Source organism: Podarcis melisellensis (assembly GCF_964234715.1).
Source record: "Podarcis melisellensis genome assembly, chromosome: 6".
NCBI lineage: Eukaryota > Metazoa > Chordata > Lepidosauria > Squamata > Lacertidae > Podarcis > Podarcis melisellensis.
Genome location: NC_138538.1, coordinates 52237996 through 52259191, shown reverse-complemented (window position 1 = coordinate 52259191; position 21196 = coordinate 52237996).

The window sequence follows — 21196 nt, the reverse complement described above, 5'->3', positions numbered from 1 at the left end:
CAGAAATGGTCCCATTCTTGGACAAATGCAACATCTGCCCAGGGTATTTATCCCACTGCTGCTGCAAGTTTCATCCTTGAGGATTACAGATAGGGATTACAGTATACTGTAGACCAGGTAAGCAAACATGACTTCCACATGTTGTTCAACTCCCTTCAGCCTCAGCCTGCATAGCCAGTGACCAGGGAAGATGGGGCTTCTATAGTTGGCTACCTGTGCTCTAGGCCAGTGTTTCCCAACCGGTGTTCCGCGGCACACTACTGTGCCGTCAGACATTGGCTGGTGTGCCGTGGGAGGGAGGCGGGCGAGTCGGGCGGTGAGAGGCGTCGGCGGCGAGGATCCGCGTCGAGCCGGGGGCGGCTCCGCGGTGGTGGTGCCGAGCGGCGGGGCAGCGCGTGCAAAAGGGAGGAGCGCGAGACAGCGGAGGAGGAGGAGGCCGGCATGTCCGGGCAGCAGCAGCAACAACAGCAGCAGCAACTCCCGGCGACGGCTCCTCAAGCCCCGCCGCCGCCCCCTCCTCCGCCCGCTATCGCCGCCACCACCACAACAGCCGCCGCCTCAGTTGCCGCCGTCCCTCAGTCCCTCGCTCTGCTGCCTCCTCCCACCCCCAAAGCTTGGAGGTTCCCCGGCAAGGGGGAGGGAAAAAACTTTCACTTTCGTGCGTCCCTCCCGGCGTGACGCTGCGCGCTGACGTCACGGGGCGGGGCTTTAATGGTGGTGTGCCGTGAGATTTTTTTTCAGTAAACAGGTGTGCCGTTGCCCAAAAAAGTTTGGGAAACACTGCTCTAGGCAGGGTGCTATGGACCATGGAAGAGCAAAAGAAGGACTGGAGAGGACAATGGAATTCAGAGGAGAATACAGGTGGATATGGAGCTGGTCTGAAGGGCAATGTGGGAGGACAGGGAAGCCTTATAGTATACCATTGCCTCCAAATGCCTAGGAATCCTTCTAACCACTGCCCCGCTGTTATCACAAGGCATGAAACAAAAGTGAATGAAGTTCTTAATCGCAGCACTAATGCATTTATGAAGGTTAGGCATGAGGGAAAAAAGCACCTGACTTCTGCTGTCATCCCTAAAGTGTGGAGCTACACTTACCTGATTCACTGAAGAGACATTAAACTTGGGCAGGATGAAATAGATAATGTTTGCAAAGCTCTTAGCCGAGATTGAGGTGCTGCCATGTATTACTTGTCCTATATTGTGGCTGGATGATGCATGATAGTCAGGCATGGAATCAATTTTTGAATAATGGATATTAGAAATGTCAGCTATGACACTCAACCATAATGCATACAGCACTCTTGACTGCTTGGATATTGTTTCAGGCACTTAATATACAGTTGAAATGCTGTAATCACTCTATACTAATCCCCACACTTTATAATCCGCATATATAAACACACACAAACCTGGCTGGCTGTTCCCCACCTCTGAGTAAAGGTTTAATAGCAGGAGCTGTATTGAGTTGCCATAACACCAAGGCTCCCCCCCTTTTTTGGCTTAATAAATATTAGACAGGGATGAAGCAGTCTAATGCATCTGTGCCTATTGGCTCTTAAAGACTAATGTGCTCTAAAGCACCTCTCACCTTTGCTAGTTTTTATCATAATGTAGTATTACATCAGATATGGATAAAACTACCAGCTGGAGTTGAAGCACAAATGAATTATCTAATCCTCTGAATTTCAGTGCTCAAGCTCAAAGTATGATTCCAAAGGTGAATTTTCAGTTTCAAATTTGACAAAACCCCTGTTTCAGTTCTGTTCTCTGCCATGGACTCGCTCCTAGTTAAATATCATTGCAAGATAACAAGGTTCTACATGAGACTTAGGTTTTGCTGTCCAATCACATGCCATATTCAAGGGAACCCTCATGTGTCTCAGATGCCCACTCATGCCACTCTTCCGCTGGACTATTTAGCTACAGGGAAATGTTCTATGGCACATGTGCAATTCACACAGGAGAACCAACATGCCCACATGGGCTGAATATTTGCCTTAGAACTTTCCCAGAAGATCCATGGAAGGTGTTGTTGTAGAAAGTGTTCTTATATTATTGATCTGAGCTTTAAGATTTGTCCTTTGAAGATATTATGCAAATCATCTTTACTTATTTGTTGAAGCCATTTTTATATAACATTTCACTAAAAAGTTCACAAGAGAGTTTACAAATAAGTTGTTGTTGTTGTTGTTGTTGTTGTTGTTGTTGTTGTGTTTGGTATCTATTGGACAATCCTCTCACTGAAGCTTTTCCAAAAGCTGCTTATGAAAACAGGCACTATACCCATCTGAAAGAGCTCCACATCCACAAACTCAATTACTGCTTAACTTTCACAACAAGCCTTAAAGTTACCTTGCTCTAAATCATTCCCCATCGATCCATTCCCATTATAAAGTTCTCCTCTCCCTGCCAAGCATGCTGTTCCAGTGCAATTGAGCCCAAGACCCTAAAGATCAATACTAAAGCAACCTGAGGGTCAGAGGTCAATGAGGTCTTTAACAAACGTGTCAGGTGCTCTTGACTTTAGCAGGCTTCGGCCTACTTTGAAGCCCTCTCTGATCCATCATAGGTTTGTCTAAGTTGTCATAAAGCAAATTTGCCACCATTGATTCAGACAGAATGAAGGTAGGAACAAGAGGGAGAGAGAATACTCCAAGAGGGAGGATGGTAATAGCTTATGGGCAATTTATGTCAGAGCAAGAAGGGAAGGGAAATTATGGAAATGTAAAAGAAAAAGATTTCATTTTGCCAAAACAAAGAAGGGGCAGGCCTCAGTCCCAAGAAAAAGAAAAGAAAACGATAAGTGGTGATAATAAGAGGAATAATATTAGCACAGTTTTAAAAACAATGAGGTTTCCTTAAAATATATTTTTGTACCAGCATAAATTTCAACTCAAAAGCTACTTACAGTTTAAAGCATAATTAAAACTAAAATAGCATGTTCTTTGGTGGTTGTAAAGCAGCATGTTGGAACTGAGGATCTGGCCCAGAGAAACTGAGTTTTGAACAAAATAAAGAGGAGGAAATGATTTTTTCCCTAAGAATAAGGTTCAGATGACAAATGGCCCGTCGTTCTGCAAAATGTATTAACGAGGCTTCACTATGCAACCAATTGCACAAAAGCCAATTTAATTTCTTGTTTGGGTCATTTATCTCCCCAGCTTTTTGTTACCTATAATTTGGCTCCAGATCTTTTTCAAAACTCATTATGAAATATAATCAAAATTCACATTCCTGCACTGGGATGGTGCTGAGTTTTATTTTAAAGGCACAGTGACCAGAAGAGGTTCCCCAATCTTACTAATGCATCCAGAAGTATTCTAGCTTACCATAGTTGGATCAAGTGTACATTTCATATAATAATAAACTGAGAATATGAATGTGCCCCAAACGGGATCAGAAATTTCCTTATGTGTTAGGCCATCATTTTAAAAGTTCTAACTTGGAGATCGAGGAACACAAGTCCTATTCCCTGCTTCTAAGCCAATACCTAGAAGAAAAGGCACCTCAACTAATTCCTCCTCTGGAGAGATAGAGTTAATGTTATATTTTGCCTTAGGAGCCCTGGCAAATTGCCTTATGAATATCACAGGATTTGGCCCCATGTTAGTGTCAGTCAACTGAAATTCAGGTTTAATGCAAACACTCAGTTGGCTTGGCTATTTTTTTTGCTCCCAACGAAAACTACAAAGGAACGGCTGCTTTTCTTTTTTCATTTTCCAATTTGAAGTGACTCTAGTTTTTATAGAGACTGTCTGGAAAATTCATAATGCAAAACGCTGCAGATGAATCCCACCCAATACGCATGGAACAGGTTTTCCGGGGGCCTTTTTGAAAGGGGGCAAATATCCTTTCCTATCAGAATTCTGAGGAAGGAGACTGCTGCAGAAGCACTAACTAGTTGAGTAGGGGGACATCAGGCAAGATAGAATAACAACAGACAGGGCAGAGGCTGTCAGGACCCTGGACAGCACTCTGTGGATGGTGCTGGTTGCAGCTGCCATTCTCTGAGGAACTACGTACTGCCAATGGGTGACTGCCTAATTTTGCAGCTTTTGGCTCCTCTTCCTCTTTGTCCAATAACTGAAGCTCCAGACCGAAGAGAGCCTGAGCTGGGTACTGATCTTGGAGGAAGAGAAAAACATCTATCCTAAATGCCTCTCCCAGCTCCACAAACAGCTCTGGTCTGGGCAAAGCTAGCACATGGAAATAGGACCTAGAGTCACATAGTTTATCTGAAGAAGTGTGCATGCACACGAAAGCTCATACCAAGAACTGACTTAGTTGGTCTTTAAGGTGCTACTGGAAGGAATTTTTTTTGTTTTGACTATGGCAGACCAACACGGCTACCTATCTGTCACATAGTGTTTGTACATCTTTATGATGGTGAATGGGCCACAGGCTAATTTGAATTGCGTCTGGGCAAATTTGGAAGTGAATTCATGTACATTCCTCTCTGCTCTCCACATTGAGGAATCCACAGCAAATGGGGGGGGGTCTGAGGAAAACTGCACACCCCCAGCTCCACCCAAAAGCATTACTTTCATGCACACCCAAATCAAAACACATGATTATTCAGTGCAACCCTACACACAAACAAATAATCTACTGAGGAACAAAGTCAAAAGGAGGTAGGGCTTTGAATGTGTGCTTAATAACCAGAGCACCTGGCTAGAGTGGTGCATGCTTTGGTTATCTCCCGCTTGGACTCCTGCAATGCACTCTATGTGGGGCTACCTTTGAAGGTGACCCAGAAACTACAACTAATCCAGAATGCGGCAGCTAGACTGCTGACTGGGAGCAGCCACCGAGACCATATAACACCGGTCCTGAAAGACCTACATTGGCTCCCAGTACATTTCCGAGCACAATTCAAAGTGTTGGTGCTGACCTTTAAAGCCCTAAACAGCCTTGGCCCAGTATACCTGAAGGAGCATCTCCACACCCATTGTTCTGCCTGGATGCTGAGGTCCAGTGGCGAGGGCCTTCTGGTGGTTCCCTCACTGTGAGAAGCAAAGTTACAGGGAAGCAGGCAGAGGGCTTTCTCAGTAGTGGCACCCGCCCTGTGGAACGCCCTCCCATCAGATGCCAAAGAGATAAACAAGTACCTGACATTTAGAAGACATCTGAAGGCAGCCCTGTTTAGGGAAATTTTTTAATGTGTGACATTTTAATGTATTTTTAATCTTTGTTGGAAGCCGTCCAGAGCAGCTGGGGAAACCCAGCCAGATGGGCGGGGTACAAATAATAAATTATTATCATATTATTATTATTATTATTAATAGTGTGTTATATTTTTTTCATGGGCCATGTTCACTGTCTTCCTGAAGAATTCAAAACCCAAATGGCCATGTCATATTCAAATTACAGATTAATTTATCAAAAATAAATATTACCATGGTTCAGAGCTGTAATTTATCTGTCTGTCTCTTAGAATCTATCTTCGGCGTAGATCTTAGAACTCTTGCTTATTCAGGACAGTTGATCCAAAAATATATCAATAATATTAATGACCAATTCGACTTTCATTGGTCTGAGACTTTTTGGAACAAATCCCAAATACTGTTCCTTGCAGCCACTGGTGAAACAACCTCATTCCGCTCAGTAGAAAATGGGCCCTCATAAGTCTGGGATATATTTTCAGTGGAGAAAATTACCTGTCAACAAGATGATAAACCTGCAGTGTCCATTGCTGGGTGGAACCTATTTGTTTTATATGCTAAGAAAAACTCTGAAGCAGCATGGTGCCTTCAATAAATTCTCTTGATCCCAGCTGAAATGACAAAGAGATCTGTTATCCAATATTACTTTTAAGGCAGTTGGTAAGCTATTTGTATACTGCACCCCTGGATGTGCTTAGAATGCTGTGTCTATAGGTATCCAATGAATCATAGAAATTGCCAGCCTAACTCATAGTGGGTCATACCTCTTGAGAGAAGCTCAGGGAGTTATTTATTTATTTGGCATTAGGTGCAAATGCATTCAGTGTCCAACACAGAGAATGGATGCAATTATTTGGAACTGGGTCTGCAGCAGGAAACACAGGATTCCCAGCCCTGCATTTCCTTCAGAGGGGGACTGCTTGACATAGGTTTTTATGCCAGCTTCCAAAACTGGAAGTAAAGCCACGCTGAAGGAAAATGGCAGTGGGGAAATGGCAAAAGAGACTGGTCAGACATGGGAGGATTAAGAGCTATCTCTCCCTGTTGATTCTCCCTTGTGAAGCGCATATCTCTTCCCCATGTCCCGGTTCCTGTTATCTTGCAAACCAAGTTTCAGGAATACATTTCTGCAAAGATAACACTTTTTGAAACTCTCAGATGCAGTGCATCATGTTGCAAAAAGGCAAGTGAATATGGAAATGAGGAGAAACAGGCAGATAGGTGAACACCAGTTGCAGACAGCATGGTGGACTGTGCCACTCACCTGAACTCCCTCTGGGAGTGGGAAAGGCAAGGTTTGTGGTGCAGTGCAAACAGGCCAGCAGGAATGACAGGTTGGCTCCTCTGGTTCATTTGCCTCATGGCAATCTCACCACTGCTTCACCCCATCCTTTCCCCATCCCTGGTGTACAGCCACAACTCAGCTGGAAGTGGTCAGGTGAGTGGCACTGCCCCACCATGCTGCCTACTGCTGGAGAACATGTGTGAAAGTGATCTAGACCAGAAATATTATGACAATGCAATCCTATGCCAGTTTTCTCAGAAGTCAACCCCATTGTACACCAGTTTCTGATCCTAAATTGCTGTGTGTGAGATTCAAAGGGCAACATCAGAGCATCTGCCTATAGCTTTGGACTTGGTGGGTGTTGGGTTGGAGAAGCCGGGGAGCTTCTCCACTGCATTAAATCTTGGCTTACCTTACCTTGGGGAAGAAGAGGTGGATGTATACAAAGTAGCCTAATGTTTAGCAGCCATGTTTATGTCTTCTTATCTCATGCAGAATTGCACATGGTGCAAAATGCCCAGTGGACTGAAGGAGGTGAGGCTGAAAGCAGATTATCTTTACAAGTCTGGCAACACGGCTCTGTAGCGTCTCTAGTGGGACAGATATGCAAGTGCTATTATCACTCTTCTAGACAAGCAGAGTATCAAATGAAGATTCCTGTGCCCTTCTGTGTCCTGCCAGCTTTTCTGGCAAGGTAGCAATAATAAGCAATCAGCTGATTGAAATGCTGCATTCCAGCCAGCCAGCAAAATAAGCAGGCTTTCCATCAGGATTCTCCACAACAGAGCCCTCATTGTGATAAATGAAGTGAAGAGGAAGACAAATGAATATAACCTACCACTGTGCATGGATTCATCAACTCATAGAGAGCTTCTGACATAGTAGGGGGTGGGAGAGAGTGGAGTGGAATGGAGTGGAGTGGAGGAAGATTCTGCATTAAGAGCTTTGGTAAGATGAGACAGAGAGGAAGGTTACTTTTGGCTCAAAGGAAACACATCTGCTGAAAATGATACCTTCGGGGTAGGTGATGCATTTAGCAAACAGCTCTGAACCTGATTTTCACAGGTTCAGCTGCCAAAATCAGGACAGCCTTCTAAGGAGAGTTCAAGTTCTAAATGAAGGGTAGCCAACAGGGCGCTCTCCCTATGTTCTTAGACTCCAATTCCCCTCAGCTCCAGCCAGCATGACCAATGGTCAGGGATGATGGGAATTGTCGTCCAGCAATATCTAAAGGGTACTGCAGTGGTCACCCCTTCCCCAAACAATGAGATAGATTTGCAAATGCACAGTGGTATTATTCCTAGGCATGGTCTGTTGTAATCCATAGGATTTATTTATTTGTAAGAGTATTTATACCCTGCTTACTAACCAAAGTTCTTGAGATGTTTGTCTGCAAACTCCCAGCAATGGAGAAATGCTTTCAATCCAGAAGGTTGAACAATATAAATCTGCAAAGTTACTAAATACAGTGGTACCTCGGGTTACATACGCTTCAGGTTACATACGCTTCAGGTTACAGACTCTGCTAACCCAAGAACTTTGCTTCAGGATGAGAACAGAAATCGGGCGGCAGCGGCGCAGCGGCAGCAGGAGGCCCCATTAGCTAAAGTGGTGCTTCAGGTTAAGAACAGTTTCAGGTTAAGAATGGACCTCCGGAACGAATTAAGTATGTAACCAGAGGTATGACTGTATGAACATTTGTGAGAACTGTGCATAATCAGACATCTTAGAAAAAGCTTAAAGAAGAAGAAGAAGAGTTTGGACTTTATATCTCACCTTTCACTCCCCTTAAGGAGTCTTCAAAGCAGCTAACAATCTCTTTTCCCTTTCTCCCCTGCAATAAACACTCTGCAAGGTGAGTGCGGCTGAGAGATGTCAAAGAAGTGTGACTAGCCTACACTAGCAGCTGCATGTGGAGGAGCGGGAAAGCGAACCCGGTTCACCAAATTATGAGTCCACCGCTCTTAGCCACTACACCACTCTGGCTTAAAGGTAAAGGTATAGCAAATGGATATGCTCATCAGCTTGCTTGGCAAAATTACCTTTATTGCTATCTCCCATCAATACTGAGCTGCATGACTTGGAGTTCTAGTCTTGTGAGGGAGACCAGCTAGCTGTCCAGCAAGGCATGGAGCAGTTCCATGCCAAACCATCAGAAATGAAACACAAGACTAGGGTCTAAGTAGAAAGAAAGGCAGCACCCACAACAGCTCTACAGCAAGTGAAAGGATGGTTCTGCCCACTCACCACCGTCCTGGAGCACCAGTGGAGTCTTGATCAAGAGTATTTTTTATTTATATACCTCCCTAAACAAAACATGTTTTAAAAAAGTGAAACAGTAACAAAACAACAACAACCCAAAGCAGCTGAAAGGTTCAAAACCTGGGGTGATAAAATGCTTTCCACCCGATGTTGGAAACATACTAGTGTAGGCACCAGGTGGAACTCCCCATAGATGGAGAATTACCACTCCCTATGTCTCAGATGACAGGGCACCCTAAGATGGTCTCAGTATAGGTTGATTCTTCCTATCAAACAGGGCTGACAAACATGAGGTTTGTTTATTGGTCTGCATTTTGGCTTAAACTCATTGATGCCTCTGTTCCTGGGAGTCAGGGAGATGTTATGGAGGGTTTGTAGCTGAGGTGTGTGATCAGTCAGGCCTCTGTCTGCAGATTCCCTAGGTGGGGTGTCTTTCTACCCACAGATTTCACAGAGGTGGGCCTTGGCCCCAGTAAGTGCTAGTCCCACTGCAGGGGTCATCATCAAAAGTGGGGTAGGCATGGACTTGTTATGACATGGACACACCTATCCTGTTAATTTAATTGAGGCTCTGCCAACTTATACAAGAAAATGTTTAATGGAAACCAGTATGTGGGGGAAATCTCTTACATTAGTGGTACAAACACTGCATAATCACCTAATAATCTATTGCAACTTGAGGTTGTTTCATTTCATTGGCATTCTTCATCTGGCTGAAGGGATCTATATTCAAAGGCTATTTCTGGTCTACCTCAAATGATAGCATTGTAAATTATTGAGCAATTGGTAAACAAACATGTCTCCTTGTAATCACTAAAACCCTCTGCACTCCTTAGATGCTCCATCATCTGAGTCAACCCATCTCGCATGAATCCTCTGGGTCACAAGACCACTGCTGTGAGGTTTGCCCAGATTTTTGCATGCCCAGTTGGTCTCAGCAAGATACCATTAGCTTGCAGAAGGAGAAAAAATAAGCCCCATCTGGGGCTCTGAAAACACAAGTTTGCTGTTATGAATTGAGCAGAAGGTGGGGGGTACAAATGATTTCATGGGGGGAAGAGTGTTTTCATCTAAGGGCCTAGTCCTAGGCGTGCACCTGCAAAAGCCAGCTCCATTCAGATCAGTGTTTTCCAATAAAGGGATTTAGGACTGGGAGGTAAAACAAAAGTTATTCTCATAGATATAGATAGATATAGATAGAGATAAATAGATAGATAGATATAGATAGATAGATGATAGATGATAGATGATAGATAGATGATAGATAGATGATAGATAGATAGATAGATAGATAGATAGATAGATGATAGATAGATAGATGATAGATAGATAGATAGATATAGATTCTCTTTCCCCTTTTCCCCTTGAGGTATATGCTGAAGAAATAAATGCATGGAACCAGGACCTGAAATGAGTATTCTTCTTATTAAGGCTGCAGTACACACATCCCCACCCATCTGCTGTTATGAGGTGGAGGTCTCCCTCTACCCAACCCAAATGGGTCTTCTTTGAGTAAGGTTTAGTTGAATACCATCCTATACTGCAGAGACTTGCTGCCCCTTTTAATGGATAGGAATATAAGAGCAACATTGCACAGGAGTACTTGTGATCCAGGACCTCCTTGGTTGGAAAAACAGGGTCAGCTACCACTCTTTGAAGTTAGATTAACCAAAATGCAGACCTTTTTCAGCTTAGCAAGAGAATTCTTACTCAAGAGTCCAAAGAGAAAGAGAAGCACTTTGAACCATATTGAAGATCAAAAACATGCCCCTGGCTCATGCACTTCTCCCTCCTTCTCCCTTGCTTCTGAACAGATTTCCTTCTCCTTTCCATGCTTTGCAGTAAGCACAGCTTGCCATAAACAGGGAAGCACACACTACCTTCACTCCCAACATCCCTACATGTACCAGATGTACCACACAAACAAGCACACACACACACTAAACAGGAAAGTCTCAAGGAGGATTCTAAGTGCATTCACCCAAACATGCTTAGAATCCTCCTGGTAACCAGGAACCCTAACCATGCAAGTTCCCCATTCACATGGAGGATTCTGAGCACATCCACAAAAAATATGCTTAGATAGGTCCCCTACAACCCTTCCTGTTCAGTGTGGGATGCAGGGGTGTACCTAGCCATTGGCTAGGTTGGCCCTGCTAAGGGCGCAGGCCCAGCAGGGGGGGGGGGAATCATGTTGCTGCTGGGTGCTCCCTAGCGAAAGAGCGAAGGCACCACCTGCACAGTGCCTCCCACAGTGCCAGCTCGCCACATTCCTGGGAACACTGGGATTACTAGGGCTCAGGAGAGGAGTGGGGAGTGGGGCAGAGACATAGTCAAAGCTCCCAGGCTGATGGCACACATAGGCAGAGCTGCTTTGTGAAGATGCAGAAAGGGGTGCATCTAGAAAAGGGTGGTTTTAAGGGGGTTGTAGGAAAGGATTCCCAATCTCCTAAAAGAGGAGGAGGATATGGGGGAGTGAGGAGATGAAGGACAGTGTTATTTTAGAACAGGATTGCTCCTTGCTGTTGAGGTTTAGGAAAGACAAGAAAGACCTTGCCCAACGGGGCACTTGTGTGCTGTGGTTGGTCACCTGAGCCATATGCTATTCCTTTGTATTTCTACCTTTCTGGAACAATTCCACATCCATTGATAAGTTTATATAGGGAGAAGCATTTGCAGGGGGTATGGGAGAGAGAGAAATCTGCAAAACAATCAGAGATGACCTGTTTCTTGTTTTAACTACTGCACCACTCTACCTTTCCCTGCTGTTAATAAAAGCACAGCGTGGCCTTTCCTAATGCTCAGTGAAAGGGCTCTGGTTTACCAAGATGCCCATCTGCTCCTCAAAAGAACCCACATGAAAACAGAGAAGAGACTATAGAGATAAATAAAGAGATACATCCGGGTTCAAAAGAAGCTTAAGGGGATGGAATAATCAGCAGGAGAAAATCCTGAAGAAAATGTCTGCAATGCTTATGTTAAGGGATCCCAGTGATGCATGAGCTGCTGTTTTTACAAAGTCCCTCATGGCTGCAGAAACAGACCAAGGTTAGGTCAGAGGCCAAGAAAAGGGTCAGTTTGCCATTGAAAGTGAAAATTGCTCATAATGTGCTTAACACCAGCTTTAGGAATATTAAAGAACAATCTGGGTTTTGTCAGTTAATAAACTGTAGCAAGCACTTCATGCATCAACAGTGGACTATTATTTTATGGATGTATTTATTTAATGACCCTATGAATCAAATGTTGCCATTTTAAGTTCACTGCTATGGTGTCTCACAGGGAAACTGCTTTGGGAGACTAGAGAACAGATTCACCTTCCATTCGTTGATGTAAATATTAGGTAGAGAGACTATCCTATCAATTGCCAGATACACTTTCTGGACATTATCTTGATCTTTTATTTCCAAGAAATTGAAATCAAATGTTTGGTCGAAAGATGGTTGGCTCAGTGGAGTTACATGACACAGACTTGAAGGTAAGACTCTAGTTAAGGAGAAAAATTATCACTACCACCACCCCAGCCAGCATGAACCACAGGGCCACGTTTGTTCTTCACATCGTCTGACTCCCCACCCTGCCACCGCACACACCCTGCACTGTCTTCAGATTTGCTCCAGGTGGTTAGGGGATGCGGGTGGCACCGTGGTCTAAACCACTGAGCCTAGGGCTTGCCGATCAGAAGGTTGGCGGTTCAAATCCCCATGATGGGGTGAGCTCCCGTTGCTCGGTCCCAGCTCCTGCCAACCTAGCAGTTTGAAAGCACATCAAAGTGCAAGTAGATAAATAGGTACCACTCCAGCAGGAAGGTAAACAGAGTTTCCATGCATTACTCTGGTTTCACCAGAAACGGCTTAGTCATGCTGGCCACATGACCCGGAAAAACTGTCTGCAGACAAAAGTCAGATCCCTCAACCGGTAAAGCAAGATGAGCACTGCAACCCCAGAGTCATTTGCAACTGGACTTAACTGTCAGGGGTCCTTTACCTTTAGGTAGCACCAAGTTGGGTCCAACTCTAAATACTAAATTTGCTTTACCACATGTGAACGGGTGTCACTCACTGCATGTCAACACATTCCAGGGAACATTGCCTGATCATATTATATTACATATCATGCCATACCAATTATTTTATTTCAGGTATTTAACACCACTCTTCATTCTTGCAAATACCAGGGTGGTATACAAGGAGCATGGTTAAACTTGTAGACTAGAGCAGACTAGAGTAGAACATAACCTCCCCAGACAAATAAAAAGGCTTTAATTGGGAAGTATGAATGGTGAAGCTTTGCTAAGTTTTTTTAAAAACTATCCATATTTGTGATTATGACATTAAAGTCCCGAAGAGACACAAAACTAATGAATTAAATGCAAAGTAATCAAAAAGATACATCCTGAGGAACCAATGCTATGCCAAATTGTACACCCTGAGAATGTTTGTGAACTTGATGCAATTTAGCTGTAATTTAACAGGTAAGGATTTCCCCACAAAGATATTCAATTTATTTGTTCATTTTCTGTGCAGTAGAAGTTGGCTCTCTAAGCTCTCCTAGGAGATGTCAAGCTGCTCCCATTCAGAATAATAATAATAATAATAATAATAATAATAATAATAATAATAATTTCTTGTACCCACCTATCTAACTGAGTTGCCTCAGTCACTCTGGGTGGCTTCCCACAGAATATAAAAGAACACAACGAAACACCAAACATTAAAAGCTTCCCAAAACAGGGCTGCCTTCAGATGTCTGCAAAAAGTCATATATATATATATATATATGCAGGTTTTGGTGTCCTCGGGTGTCTTCCCGTGTAAAAGTTGGGGTGTCTAGGCGACGTTTCGACGAGGTCTCACTCGTCATCTTCAGGCTGGTGCTTTCGGCTTCTTGTTACTGGAACAGAGCAGGATCTCAGTGTTTGAGTTCCTATAAATACTGTTGAGGGGGTGTGGTGTATAGCCTCCAATGTTCTGGGCAGAGAGGAAGTTCCCAGGCTAGTGTGCCTTTTCTTCTTTTGTTCCTTAATTACTTGAGGGATATCTTGAGTGATTTCTTGAGTGATATCCTGAGTACCACTTAGGTGGGTCATTAGGTGTGGATTAGTTGCTAAAGTCTTTGTGTCTTGACCTCTTGAACTTTGTGAAGAGTTTTTCTGAGAAGATGGCTGTACTGCACTTAGTTGTGCTCTGGCTTGGCTTCGTGTATAGGGGCGAGCTGTGGTTTTGTGGCCTGTGTCAGCCAGATCTGTGTAGGGATTGCAGGGGGGTGCAGCATCCGGAGGTGCCACCATGGTTTGGCTACTGGATGGTGTGTGTAATTTATCTGTGGAGAGGGTCTGGGTTTGGGTCTGGTGTGGTTGATTGGTGATGGCGTTCTGTGTGCCTCTGGATCTGGTGTCAGTTTTTGTGGGGAGGGCTAATTTCCAGATGTCTGGCAAGCGGGATGTGTCGTCACGCTTGTTCATGTTGTGAGGGTGTTTCTCTATCTCGATGGCTTCCATGATTATTCTCTTGTGGTGATGTTCCATGTTAAAGAGCAATTTGGAATCTGCAAAATTAATTTCGTGTCCTGTTTCTTTCATGTGTTGGAAAAGAGAGGAAGTTTTTTCTTCTTTTTTGACGGCATTCTTGTGTTCTGAAATTAGCCCTCCCCACAAAAACTGACACCAGATCCAGAGGCACACAGAACGCCATCACCAATCAACCACACCAGACCCAAACCCAGACCCTCTCCACAGATAAATTACACACACCATCCAGTAGCCAAACCATGGTGGCACCTCCGGATGCTGCACCCCCCTGCAATCCCTACACAGATCTGGCTGACACAGGCCACAAAACCACAGCTCGCCCCTATACACGAAGCCAAGCCAGAGCACAACTAAGTGCAGTACAGCCATCTTCTCAGAAAAACTCTTCACAAAGTTCAAGAGGTCAAGACACAAAGACTTTAGCAACTAATCCACACCTAATGACCCACCTAAGTGGTACTCAGGATATCACTCAAGAAATCACTCAAGATATCCCTCAAGTAATTAAGGAACAAAAGAAGAAAAGGCACACTAGCCTGGGAACTTCCTCTCTGCCCAGAACATTGGAGGCTATACACCACACCCCCTCAACAGTATTTATAGGAACTCAAACACTGAGATCCTGCTCTGTTCCAGTAACAAGAAGCCGAAAGCACCAGCCTGAAGATGACGAGTGAGACCTCGTCGAAACGTCGCCTAGACACCCCAACTTTTACACGGGAAGACACCCGAGGACACCAAAACCTGCATTCCTGTACCCGTGAAAATCTACGAAAACATATATATATATATATATATATATATATATATATATATATATATATATATATATATGAAAAGTTTTTATTGTTAAAATAATTCAGCATTATGCAAAAAGTCATATAATTGTTTATCTCTTTGACACAGTTTGTATTGCAACCAGCAGGATCAGATCCTTAGTTTGCATTGCTCTCTTGGAACTTCTGGATTGTGGTCTTTCTGCTTGGCTGAGTGTTTAGTTAGAGTTCTGTCTCATTCACAGGATCATCTGGGGTACGTCAACACAACATGATTAAGTAGAGTATACCTCCTACTGAGAGCCTATCCCTCCGACCCCCAAATGTTGCATATCAACATTATTTTAAGACTCATCCCTGGCCAGATTGGACTTTACAATCCATCTAACAACCCTATTTGACACACACACACACACACATATTTGACCCTCTCCCCTCAAGTGAAAACCTGTAAATAAACCCTCCAGTTGCCAATCAATGGGCAATCTTTCTAAGCCTTGGAATTGTTCTGTTAGATTAAGCCCCCCTAATGAATTCCTCATTGAGCCACTGAACAGAAATGAAACCTTGTTAGCTCATTATCCTCCTAATTAACCCATTCTACACTTGCTCCATCCTCATGGGGAGGTAGCAGACATGTTTGGGTTTCACACTGAGGTATATCAATGCTCTCTCCCAAGAGCCCTTTGTATTGGTAACGGAGATTTATTTGCGATGACTAGAGAAGGCAGCAGCCTGCAGCCCCTTCCCTGCCAGATGACGGCCTGGACATTTTGTTACCCTCAGGCTACAATTTTCCCAAGGACAGGCAATGTGGATGGAGCACCACACGCCCTTTTTTCTTCGGTGACAAATACCCTGTCCTGCTGTTCTTGCTTTCATGCTGATCACTAGGCTTGTTAAGCTGATGAAGAGGCCTGCATGGATAACAGCACTCTTTCTGTACACGCACAGATGCACTGGGAAGAGGTGCCTACCTAGACTCTGTCAGCTAAAAGGTTTCAGCAAAAAACAGAGCAGAACTGCTCCTGGTTGCCTTACCTTTGTGACGTAAGAGAGGTTTGCTTATCCTGTTTAAGTAGCTTCAACTGAGCAGCAAATAGGAGAAGGATCTCTTCCCAATAAGAGCATCTGCATGAAATCAGGCCATTTTCCATAACTCTGTGGCATTTGGCCTTGAAGCATTCTGGGATGTCAAGTCCTTCAGGTCCTTGATACCTGCCAGATCTATCAACTGGCCATGCTCTTGTTTGGTGACATATGTTATGCGCAAAACTGGAAATAGGGGCAATAAATAAGGCAGATGCCTTCTGGGGGGGGTTGTATAATTCCTTATGGTCTCATAGCTCAGCTCCTGTCATATTTTGCCCCACCCATGCAGGATGTAGGAGAAAGTGTCTGTGTTGGTAGACAATTGTAAACTCATGTGGAAAGAAGGGCTCTTTGTTTTCCCCCTAGCAGCTTTCATGTAGATGCTCTTCATTTTGCTTCTCATGTTTTACATGCAAACATTTCAATGTTGCAACCCTATTCTGACCTACCTGGAGATTCCACTGCATTCGGTGCATAAGATTGCATTATAAATCAGGGAAATCACCACCTTATTCTAATCTACAGCGCCAGATGGACTAAAGGACTAAACTAGATGCAACATTTGTCATATAATTTGATTGGCTGGTTGCTTTCCCTTCGCAAATTGCAGGCATGGTGCAGGGAGCTGGATCAGGACTCTGGTGGGGAGGGAGGGAGATTTTAATCTTTGTTCCACTGTGGTCCTGACTGAATCCCCAACCCATGCCTGCTGTTTGCAATGGGAGCAAAAGCTATCCACCATTGCCTACAGAACCTTTCTTTCCATTGCAATTGGCGCACACTGTGGGGCATAGACTACAGTCCTGATCTGGCTCAGCACATGCACACATCCGTGCTGACAACTTGAATTATTATTATTATTATTATTATTATTATTATTATTATTATTATTTTATTTATATGCCACCCATCTGAATGGGTTGCCTCAGCCACTCTGGGAAGCTCCCAAAAATATTAAAAACGCAATAAAACCTCAAACAGTAAAAACTTCCCTATACAAGTTGCCTTCAGACATCTTCTTAAAGTCAAATACTTGTTTATTTCCTTGACATCTGGTGGGAGAATGTTCCACAGGGCAGGCTCCACTACCGAGAAGGCCCTCTGCCTGGTTCCCTGTAACCTCGCTTCTCGCAATGAGGGAACTGCCAGAAAACCCTCCAAGCTGGATCTCAGTATCTGGGCTGAATGGTGGGGGTGAAGACTCTCCTTCAGGTATACAGGAATAATAACCACACGGGAGCAAGAGGCACAACAAAGCAAAACCCCTAGTTCAGCCCATGGTAGGATGATCTGTGTGGTAAGGACATGTCCACATACAGGCAAATTTCAACCGGCAGTTTGTAAGCATGGCTGGGGCAGGAATGAGTATCTTTTACAGCCAGGATCAGAAAGAAAACAACAAGGAAAACTAGCTACTGCTGCTGCTACTCCTCTGAAGTTCACCTTCCCCATCTCTCCTTCCTCCTTTCCCTCCTGCACAAGCTCCCCTTTGTAACCCCCAGCAGCCAAGTCCAAAGGGGGCCTTTAAAACTCTATGAAAAACATAAGCAGCTGTTTTCAACTGTTAAGAGAGGCTGTTGATATCATAGTTCCAATAAAAGGAGGAGGGGGGAGGCTGTATGTGCTTTCTGCAGCTTCCCTTCGAAAATAATTCATTTTTCTCTGCATTATATTTCATGGTAACCTAGAGACTCAATATGTTCTGGATTACTGCATCCATTTCTGCTCCGGCCCTAATGGCCCACAGGAGTGCAAACCTTCCAACCAGAGTCCTCTAAATCTGGTGACTGGGGAGCTGGTTGTACTTCTTTGTTTTCCACTTGATAACTAGCCCCTTCCAGCATTGCTTTTATGGCAGTAATCTTCCTAGGCTGGATGCGATTCTTGTCCCACTTCCCTCCCCTTTCCTTTCCGCCCTCACCCCCCTTCCTCCTGTCCCCTCATCGGCAGGACCACCAGCCACTGAAGAGATTCATCACTCTGTCCTTTGTGCCAGGGCCGAGTCCTCGAGATCTGTGGACGGTGGTTTCCGAATGTCCCCAACAAATGAAGCAGCACCAGCTGGCATTAGTAATCTTGCTCCCAAGCTGGAGTGGCCGGAATGGAGCTGGGTCTGTGGAGCTCATCAAGCAATAGCAGCATTCAGAAAGTATGGTGAGATATGGGCAGACAGGCAAGCAGTCGCAGTTGCCGTCGCAGAACAAAATAGCTGGCCGGCCCTGGCCTGAGCAAATGGCTGAATGCATGAACACAGGGAGCCCAAGGGCCACATCCTCAGCAGCACATCTGATGATGCAGCTGTATGCCTATTTCACCAGCTTGAAATCGAGGTGAATAGTCACTGTCTAGGTAGCTTATGGTGGAAATGCAGAAATGATTCTTTCTCGCCCTATTCAGAGTACACACTATATCTGATCCTGTAATCATATTGTCTCCCAAGACCTCTCTTTTCCAGGGGAGAGAAGAAGATTTTGGATTTGATATCCCGCATTATCACTACCCTGTTGTTGTTGTTGTTTAGTCGTTTAGTCTTGTCCGACTCTTCGTGACCCCATGGACCAGAGCACACCTGGCACTCCTGTCTTCCACTGCCTCCCGCAGTTTGGTTACACTCATGTTTGTAGCTTCGAGAACACTGTCCAACCATCTCATCCTCTGTTGTCCCCTTCTCCTTGTGCCCTCCATCTTTCCCAACATCAGGGTCTTTTCCAGGGAGTCTTCTCTTCTCATGAGGTGGCCAAAGTATTGGAGTCTCAGCTTCAGGATCTGTCCTTCCAGTGAGCACTCAGTGCTGATTTCCTTAAGAATGGATAGGTCTGATCTTCTTGCAGTCCATGGGACTCTCAAGAGTCTCCTCCAGCACCATAATTCAAAAGCATCAATTCACTACCCTAAGGAGTTTCAAAAAGGCTAACAATCTCCTTTCCCTTCCTCCCCCACAACAAGGTGAGTGGGGCTGAGAGACTTCAAACAAGTGTGACTAGCCCAAGGTCACCCAGCAGCTGCATGTGGAGGAGCAGGGAATCAAACCCAGTTCACCAGATTACAAGTCCACCACTCTGAACCACTACACCACACTGCCTTTCTTAAAAATCAGAACAGCACCAGCAAAGCTCTGGTTCTGACAATATAACACAGGAGTGAAGAACCTTAGGCCCAGGGACTGAATGTGGCCCTCTGGAAACATCTGTCTGGCCTTGGGAACTCTCTCCCAGCCCACACCACCTCCCTAGGCTTCAATCCTCACCAGCCCTGCTCTGCACCTTCCAGCTTTTGTCCATCTGGAATATGTCCATGAACTATGATACTGCCTCTTGCTTGGCTGGGTGGAGAGATGTATGTGTGTTTTTGAAGAGTCCGGCTTTTGCGTGGCTTAAATATCACCTACTGCATGCAATTAAAAGTTGTTCCTGTGGCTCTGCCCATTTCCCCACTACCATCTTGTGGCTCCTGAAAGTTTACTCCTTGGGGAATGCAGCCCTCATGCTGAAAATCTTCCTCCATGCCTTCTGCAAAAACCTCCACTGAACATTTTCCCAAGGAAACTGCTGCATGGAAGGAGCTTGACCTATAATGGTCTTGCTGGTAGTACATTGTTTTTACCGCTGTGAATGACTGTTAGATAAAAGCGGATGGATCATAATTCAATAGCACAAAAACTCAGCATTGGATTCTGACCTGTGGATTCACTGATTTCCCAGGTTTGAGCTCATCACCCCCAATATAGGCTGAGAAACTCTACCTGTTGCTAAAGAACTACATATTATAGGCCAGGTTTGTTTTTTCTTCCTAGTGGTTTCTTATTTGCTTTGAGTTCATTCTTGTGCCACTGCATGCTTACGTATGGAGATGGAACATATTATGCAGATATATTTTTTAAGCAACCTAATACAGCTACTTGGCAAGTCGGGTGTCTGGGAAGCTCCTTTTTATCTGCCATCTATTGTGTCTATACAACATAAGAATAATCCTGTGCACCTCTAGCACAGTGATGGGCCTATGCCGCTCCAACCCACCCCTGCCTATTCAGCTGGAATGGGGAAAGAAGAAAGAGATTTGTAAATATTTTAACCAGATTAACAACCGCAGTTGAGGTGTTTCTGGGATCAACGTCTAGGGGAATCGCCATCGTCAGCTTAGACAATAAAACAGGAGCAGATTAAAGGGGGAGAACCTGTCATCAGCCATGGCAGCTAATTGGTTCACTGTGATCAGCTATGCGTGATAGCAGACAGCATTAGAGCTGAACAGAGGAGTAAAACACAATGGATTTTTCTGAAAATGGGTGGGTTAGCCAGATGGCTGTACGAGATCACGTCTTTGCTTGAGTGTCTTTCCTTAAATTGCAGTGCAGTAGTAGCTAGATCTCCTGCTCAGCAACTTTTTTTTAAACCAGGGCATGTTTGGAGTTGAGCAAGGATTGAAGGACCTTATTCAGCACGACACAATCTGAGGGCTCCTTAACCCCTCACCCTTTCCCAGAGAAAATAGCAATTGAGGGTTTAATGGGGTTTCCCCCTTACCCCTCAGGTGCTTACTTCCATTTGCAGTCCAGCTCAGAAGCAAATGGACGTGAGCAGCTGAGGGTCACAAAGAAAGAAAATCTACCCAACACCTTTTTTCTTATTTTGGGAGGAGAGGGTTAAAGAGCCCCTTGCCTGTGCCTTGAACATGGTAGCTGAAGTGTATAATTGGGCAGGAAGCTTGGAGTAGGGGACTCTGCTATCAGTAGGGATGGGGAAATCTATCCATTTTGGTTTCTCTCAGTTTCTCGTTTCTCCAAATTAAGTTCACTTGTCCACATTCCCACAACAGTTTGCCATTTATTTATTCTCAAGTCCTTCTCAAGTCCTCGTGGCATTCATCAGCAATTAGAAGGTCCTTTACAATCTGGCTCTCCCTCCAGTGAGTCCACACAGTCCTAGCCTTGCAAGCAACACACCTCAGACCCATCCTGGTAAATGCTGGGACTTGGGTGGAAGGCATATGGCTCTGCCCCACTATACCAGTCACTCCTGCATGCAGCCCCATACAGAGCAGGTCGATCACCACCTCCTAGAATCGGTGAACTGCTTACCTGTGTTTTG